This window comes from Aphelocoma coerulescens, unplaced genomic scaffold (assembly GCF_041296385.1).
Source record: "Aphelocoma coerulescens isolate FSJ_1873_10779 unplaced genomic scaffold, UR_Acoe_1.0 HiC_scaffold_172, whole genome shotgun sequence".
Taxonomy (NCBI): Eukaryota; Metazoa; Chordata; class Aves; order Passeriformes; family Corvidae; genus Aphelocoma; species Aphelocoma coerulescens.
In genome coordinates this window covers 295,997-303,873 of record NW_027183520.1, presented here as the reverse complement: position 1 = coordinate 303,873, position 7,877 = coordinate 295,997, and the positions used below count along the sequence as shown (strand labels likewise).

The window sequence follows — 7,877 nt, the reverse complement described above, 5'->3', positions numbered from 1 at the left end:
CGGCGGCGGCTGCCGGGAAGGGACCGGGACGGACTGAGACAGGCTGGGATGGACTGGGACAGACTGGGATGCCAGGATACACCAGGACCAGAACCAGGACTGGAACCCACTGGGACCAGAACTGGGTAACAGAGGTCACACTGCGAGCAACAGGGACCACTCTGAGGGAGACTGGGAGAAACTGGGAGCGTGCTGAGTGCAGCTGGCAGCAGCTGGGAGTGGCTGGGAGCGTGCGGGAACAAACTGGGCGAACATGGAACACCCGGGGTGTAGAGAGCTTATCTGAGGAATGGCTGCGCAGCAGAGGACATGATAAGATAGAGCCTTGCAGGATGTAGGAGTTAGCCTGTCGTGGGAAAAGGGGTTTCTTATCATCAAGGTGTCCAACAGGACACAAGCCAGAGCAGATTGGAATGAAGAAACCATCACCGCGGGGTGTGTTGTTCCCACGAGAGAAGATGACCAATCGTGAGCTCAGGTTTTGCAATATGTATGAGCTGTTTAAGTGTTGTATAAATAAGAGATGAAAAGACAATAAAATCGAGGCTTGCCGATCATGAAATCATGAGCTTGTCTCCCGCGCCTTTCCCGACATCTGACGCCCGAACAGAAGGCACGTCATGTACCCCCCCCTACCCCCACTTCCACAAGGAAAGGTGCGTTGGGTTCAGGTCCTGCAGCTAGAGGGACGGCAATAAGAGCGGAGAACAACTGTTTCCGTCTCCGTGCCCGAACGACCACACCGGTGGGTTCGCTGATACGTGCTGCCGAAGCCTGGAGGGCTAGCAACGGTACCGTAAGTATGGATAGGCAAGCAGCACAGGATTTATTTAAAGCTTTTCTTCTTAAGCGTCACTTTAAAGCTTTTAACTTAGAAAAAGACCTCCCTTCCCTACTAACTCACGCGCGTTCTTATGGTTTCTTTAACGACCCTCACAGCATTCACGAATTAGCAGAATGGCGGAGGTACGGGGATGAACTTTTTAGCCTTGTTTTAGACGATGATAAGTCAGCCAAGAAAATAAGCAAACTTTGGAAAGCAGTTCATAATGAGTTACTGTTAGTGCAGGCAGAGAAGCAAGCAGTCATAGGTTTTAAGACAGCGCATTCCCGTAACCAAGATAATGACTCCTCGGTTTTCCCTACGGCCCCCAACCCCCCCGCCTTTGCCACTATTGAGATTCCTCCAGAGCCACCCCCCACTGACAGTCAATCCCCCGCGCTGCCTACCCCCCTGCCTGCCCCCCCACCTTCCGCTTCAATCGCCGTTTCTGCATTAACCCCCTCATGCCCGCCGCTGCCGCCCGACCCCTCTAATGCCACGGAGCCTGTCCCTGGGGCAGAATCTGACCCGGCGGAGGCTATGGCAGCAAGGAGGAGAGAGTTGTGGCAGGCGCTTGCCCGAGACGGCATGGAAAGGGGAGATTCCGAGCTCCTAGCAGCGGCACAAGAAGCGATGGCTTTCCCTGTTGTTTTCACTACTAATGCGCAAGGGGGTCAGAACGCGCAGTTTGCCCATCTCGACTGGAAACTCCTGTCCCAGCTGAGAGCAACAGTCAGTAACTTTGGGGTGTCTAGTGAACCAGCTAAGCAGATGTTAGATTATCTTTTTAATGCCCACATTCTTCTGCCTGCCGACATCCTGGCCATCACGAAACTCATTTACACCCCCTCTCAGAGATTGCTTTTTGAGGCAAGGTGGAGAGAGGAAGCGGCAAGTAGCACTAATCTCCCCAGACCCCAAGGGGATCCCTTAACAGGCCTTACTGTAGACGAGCTTATGGGACAGGGCCTGTATCTCAGAGTTGAAGCTCAAGCTGGACTAGGGCCACATAAACTTAGGGAGGCAATGGCAGTAGCTAAGAGAGCAATAGATAAAGTCAGGACATCGGGAGGGACCCCCCTATATATGAGCATCAAGCAGGGTCGTGATGAATCGTTAAGCTCCTTTGTTGATAAGGTTATGGATGCTATCTCTAGGGCAGGGATACCCGATCACATGCAAGATGCTATTTTAAGACAGTGCATTTTGCAAAATAGCAATCCTGCCACTAGATCTCTGATTACCTCTATACCTGGTGATTGGACCACTCAGGCATTACTAGATAAAGCTGCGACCTTGCCCTCAGGTGCTCAAGCCTTTTTAGTCCACGCATTAGAAAAGCTGGGGGAGGGATTGAAGGAACAAGCAGCTAGTGCTCAGACGCAGGTAATGGCCGCCCTTGCTCCCCTCCAAGCAGCAGCCACGCGCCCCCGGTTGCCTCCAGAGAGAAACAGAATGAGATGCTATCCATGTGGCCAGTCGGGTCACCTTCGTCGGGAGTGCTCAGCATCCGGAGTTTGGTGCAACAAATGCCAATCCAACACGCATAACTCGAATGCCTGCCGCAACAAGAAGCAGGGAAACTCCCGGAGCAGCGCGTCCAGCAGCCGCGCAGGGACACAAGTAGCAGCTGCAAACCCTTGCCCTGCCTCCAGCCAGCAACAAGTGGCAGCATCGGCCTGGACTTGGCAGCCTCAGTAGACTGTGATCTCCTGACGTCTGAAATCCATAACATCCCTACAGGACTCACAGGACCCATCTGCCTCAATGGTACACCAGTAGGAGGCTTGATTCTTGGCCAATCATCTGCCACTGCCCTAGGACTATTCGTTCAACCAGGCGTGGTGGACGCTGACTCACAAGGTGATATCTTCATACTGGCTTATACTGTTCATCCACCTGTAAGGATTCCTAAAGGCCAAAGACTAGCTCAATTTGTACCTTTGCCTCAAGCCACACAAGGCATGCAACCCTTGCAGGCTCAACCAAATGCTCATACAGGCTACGGCTCAACTGGGGAACTAACCTTGCTCACCATCGATCTTAATAGCCGTCCACGGAAGCCGTGTGCCCTAACCTATAAAGGAGAAACAATCACGTTACAGAGCCTCCTAGACACAGGGGCAGACTCCAGCATTGTCGATGTGAACACATGGCCCTCACATTGGCCTCTTCTGCCAGCAATGACAGCCATCACTGGTGTCGGAGGAATGAAACTAGCACACAAATCTCCGCTGATAACTGTAGAAATTGAGGGCAAGAAAACTACCGCAACTTTTTCTATCGCCCCTCTACCCCCCACAGTCGACTGCCTCATCGGAAGAGATGTATTGGCCCAAATGAGTTTTGTGCTTACCGATGATCGCCATTTCTGCTAAGGGCCGTTGCTTGGAATTTCCCGCTGCCACTAAGATGGACTGACAATAACCCTGTAGTGGTTAAGCAATGGCCTTTAAAACGGGAAAATCTGCTTCAAGCACACGCTCTAGTCAATGAGCAGCTTCAACAAGGACATCTCAAGCCTTCGACAAGCCCATGGAACACCCCAATTTTTGTCATCCAAAAGAAAAATGGCACGTTTCGTCTGCTACAAGACCTTCGAACTGTCAATGCTCGTATGGAGCCTATGGGAGCGCTGCAGCCAGGACTCCCTAATCCAGCAATGTTGCCACAAGATTGGCCTCTTCTTATTATCGACTTGAAAGATTGCTTTTTCACAATTCCACTACATCCAGATGATACAAAGCGATTTGCCTTTTCATTGCCTGCTCTCAATCGTGGTGAACCAGACAAACGTTTTGAGTGGACTGTATTGCCGCAAGGAATGCGCAACTCTCCCACCATATGTCAATTGTATGTCGATGCAGCATTACAGCCACTGCGACAAAAGTTACCTCAGACCATCATTTATCATTATATGGATGATATTTTGTTTGCGCAGAAGAAGCCTTTTGACCAAACAGAAATTCAGCTTATTACCTCCTCTCTTCAAGAATGGTCTTTAGTAATAGCTGCTAACAAAATTCAAATATCCTCCCCGTGGAAGTATTTAGGATGGGTCATCACCAATCAAAGAGTGAAGCCTCAAAAACTGCATATCCAAGCCTCAATCACCACTTTAAATGATGCTCAAAAACTGTTAGGTGATCTGCAGTGGTTAAAGCCAATAGTAGGAATCCCTAATGTTCTTTTAGACCAGCTCCGTCCCTTACTAAAAGGATCAGATCCATGCGCACCAGTACACCTAACGCCGCAGCAGCAAGAAGCTCTACAACAAATCACCACCTGTATCACAGACGGTTTTGTTTCGCGTCTTAATCCAGACATCCCCCTCTCTCTTACTATTTGGAATTCTGAAACTCACCTCCTCGGCGCAATTACGCAGCTAAAGAAAACGGGGGAGCTGACGGTTTTAGAATGGATATCACCACAGTTGCAGCAGCGAAAAACTATTACCACAAAACTTGAAAATTTGGCTAATTTAATTAAGAAAGGACGTTTGCGCATTCTGGAAATTGGAGGACAAGAACCTGAGTGCATCAATCTCCCGATGGAAAAACCTGCCTTGGACTGGTACTTGCTAAATTCTTCATCACTCACGGAAGCGCTGTTGTCCTCAGGAGCTAAAATTCAGACCGGTCCCCTGTTTCCCAAGGCATTACAGTGGATAGGAGCATGGAACTGGATTTCAAAACCCTTGCGAGAAGATAAGCCTATCCACAATGCCATTACTGCATTCACAGACGCCGGAAGAAAGACAAGGAAAGCAGCCGTCGTATGGAAACAAGACCAGCAATGGCATCAGCATTTAATAAACGCCTCGTCAGATGATACCCTGCAAACCTTAGAATTACTTGCAGTCGTTTGGGCAGTAACCCACCTCACTGGACCCTTAAACGTAGTTTCGGACTCGCTGTATGTAGTGGGCGTCGCCTCAAGAATTGAGGATGCAGTCATTAAGGAAGTACAAAACAAAAGGCTTTATGAACTCTTTCTGCAACTAAAACGCGCCCTAAGAGAACGGTCACACCCCTATTCCATTCTCCATATTCGCAGCCACATGTGGAATGAAGGCCTGGGTGAAGGAAATGAAAGAGCAGATAAACTTGTCTCGCTTGCCCAAAATATTCTCCCGAAACAAACAATGGCGCGAGAAAGCCATGCTATTTTCCATCAGAATTCCAAAGGCTTGTCAAGGGAATTTGGTATCCCAATTGAAGAGGCAAAAGCCATAGTTAAAGCGTGTCCCGTGTGCAGTTTCCACAATAAGGGGCTAGGTTTAGGAGCAGGTGTTAACCCCAGGGGCCTAAAGGCTAACGAAATTTGGCAAATGGATGTCACTCATGTCGCCAGCTTTGGACGGCTAAAATATGTTCATGTTACTATAGACACCTATAGTCATTTTATGTGGGCAACTGCTCAAGCAGGAGAAACAGCCAAACATGTTGAACGCCACATGAATAGCTGTATTGCTATTATGGGAGTCCCTATAACAGTTAAAACAGACAATGGGCCCGCCTATTGCAGTATGCGAATAGCCAAATATATGACCCAATGGAATATTGTCCACAAAAGGGGAATTCCTCACTCCCCCACGGGTCAAGCAATTGTGGAAAGAGCACACGGTACATTAAAACAGTATCTAGAAAAATATCCTGACATTCCTAATACCCAAGACAAACTACTGAAATGCTTATTTGTTTTAAATCATCTTTGCATTTTTGGAGATAGACAGTCTCCTCCTGCCATAATCCATTTTACCCCACCTTCTAATCCGCAACCAGAAGTGTGGGTCAGATTTAAAGACCCCCAGTCAGGATTATGGCAGGACCCAGCCAAAGTTTTGTACTGGGGCAGAGGTTATGTTTGTGTTTCTACCCCGACAGGACCGCAGTGGATCCCTGCCAAATGGACTAAGCCAGCTTATACGCAGGGACAGTCCGCGACAGAGGAAGAAGAGACGACTCCAACAGGTGGTCTCACAAGTGCTACATAACACCGAAGAGGAATTCCATACTAAATTTCTAATAGACTCTGAACGGGAAATTGAAGAGACCCTCATTCCCCGATTATACGCGGACTTTTTGCCACATTGCCAACGCTCATGCATTGTTTGTTATAATTGTTGCCATTTAAGCTCGGGTTAGAATTCATTGCAGAGGTTGTAATTTACAGTGGTGGATCTTTCAGCGACAAGTGTCCACAGGGTTAAGGTGTCTCAATTGTGAGTTTCAGTGGAATCGAGCATCAGCTCAGGAAAATCTTGGTAAACTAACGGGAGTACCTCTAGATCAGAGTTTAGCGTTACTAGAAAATATCAAAGACCTCCACCTACGAGAATTGCGGTGGGAATTAAAGCATATTAGCTAACAAACGTTCCGCTATCCTAGAAGCCCGTTGCAAGACAGGCCTTGATGTCCCAGAGCTGTGGCAGGTTAAACCCCGTGACTGGGACAATGTGTGCCGCCGGTATACTCGCCGTATTGGGTCTTCTAAGCGTCCCAGGCACTTTGGCCCTCAAGCATAGATACCCTCCTAAGCTATTCGATCCAAGGCAAAATGTTTGGGTATCTTTGGCACACGAATTAAATACAACTACGTTCTGTGCCAGCTTAGCTACCCCAAGTACTCCTTTTCTTACGTGCCTAATAGGAGTCCCCCTAACAAATACAACTTGGCTCCATTTCAGGTCAGCCGCCAATGATACAGGGTTCCGATCAGGCCGAATTACTGGCAATAACATCATTGAAAGTTTCGAGCAGTATGATGTATGGGATGACCGCCTCCCATTCGGGCCTGAGCCGCAAGAGATTGAATTGATTGATTCTTTAAACGCCACTAGTTGCTTTTATATAGATAGCAGAAATTCACACTGCTCTGAAGGCACGCATACCAACTGCTGGAAAAATGTATCTACTCCTACTTGGTTGTCTCCCATAGGGAACAGTTTAGAATGGGAAAAATCGTGGTGCAACCACACTGGTAGGACACAGGAAAAACCTGCACCAGGCACAGTCATACCCAGAAGGCTGCCCCCTGGATATTTTCTAATTTGCGGAAATCGTGCTTGGTCCGGCATCCCTACCTTGCCCGTTGGCGGTCCGTGTACAATCGGACAGCTTAGTTTAGCCCTTCCACAGCACCACCCAAATAAAACCCACCCCACCAGATGGCGCAGAGACCTATCCCAGACCCTCCAATCAAATTGTGATGATGAATTGACCTTGTGGAACAAGTGGGAGGTAATTTTTTCATCACTATTTTTGCCTGGAGGGGCAGCAGCTCGAGCTCATCGCAATATAGAGAGATTAAGCTGCTGGGTAGTGAAGCAAGCAAATGGAACAAGTAGAGTACTGTCCGCACTTGCAGATGATTTAAGCACAGTCCAGCATGCTGTATTACAAAATAGAGCTGCTATTGATTTTCTGTTGTTAGCTCATGGACACGGGTGTGAAGAATTTGAGGGATTATGCTGCATGGATCTAAATGATCATTCTCGCTCTATTCATGCAGAGATTCAACAGCTTATAAATCACTCTCAAAAAATTAAGGAAGATACAGGTTTCTTTGGCCTAGATGGGCTGGTCAGTGAACTGGGATTGGGTGGTTGGGTAAGAAGCATGGTAAAAACATTGTTTCTCTTATTGATCATGGTTTTGGTAGGATTAGTCCTGTTCAGCTGCGCTCTAACTTGTATCAAGAGGGTACTCCTAAAAACAACAACTCTGAGCATGATAGCACATAAAGAAAACGGGGGAAGTGTAGAGAGCTTATCTGAGGAATGGCTGCGCAGCAGAGGACATGATAAGATAGAGCCTTGCAGGATGTAGGAGTTAGCCTGTCGTGGGAAAAGGGGTTTCTTATCATCAAGGTGTCCAACAGGACACAAGCCAGAGCAGATTGGAATGAAGAAACCATCACCGCGGGGTGTGTTGTTCCCACGAGAGAAGATGACCAATCGTGAGCTCAGGTTTTGCAATATGTATGAGCTGTTTAAGTGTTGTATAAATAAGAGATGAAAAGACAATAAAATCGAGGCTTGCCGATCATGAAA

At 48.0% G+C, this 7,877-nt stretch overlaps 1 long non-coding RNA gene across 1 annotated transcript; it reads left to right on the top strand.

Moving 5' to 3' along the window:
* The first annotated feature begins 270 nt into the window (after positions 1 to 270).
* On the top strand, positions 271 to 7,877 carry LOC138100948 (uncharacterized). The gene is made up of 2 exons (XR_011146989.1): positions 271 to 796; positions 2,241 to 7,877. It is a non-coding gene; the product is annotated as an uncharacterized lncRNA (long non-coding RNA).